We start from the raw sequence: 238 nt of genomic DNA, 5'->3' as shown, positions 1-238 counted from the left end.
ATCCGCCGGTGCTGGCCTGCAAAATGCCTGTGAGCGACGCACGTGACCAGCAGCCCAGGCGAGTGTGCACGGGTGGCAGGCGAAACGGGCGTGCGTGTCGCCAGTGTGTATGTCCCTTTTTCGCCTTTTTCGGGTTCGTGTTTTCGTGTGCCGCCAAAAGCAAGCCCTGCGCTCGTCCCGTCCCGCTTGACCCGTGCATCCGCCGGTGCTGGCCTGCAAAATGCCTATGAGCGACGCA

The sequence above is a fragment of the Aristolochia californica genome, unplaced genomic scaffold (genome assembly GCF_029961685.1).
Source record: "Aristolochia californica isolate CCGP_79_NKW_82.1479 unplaced genomic scaffold, dmAriCali1.0.hap1 SCAF_33, whole genome shotgun sequence".
Taxonomy (NCBI): Eukaryota; Viridiplantae; Streptophyta; class Magnoliopsida; order Piperales; family Aristolochiaceae; genus Aristolochia; species Aristolochia californica.
The sequence above is the reverse complement of the archived record's forward strand: the minus strand, read 5'-3'. Positions refer to the sequence as shown.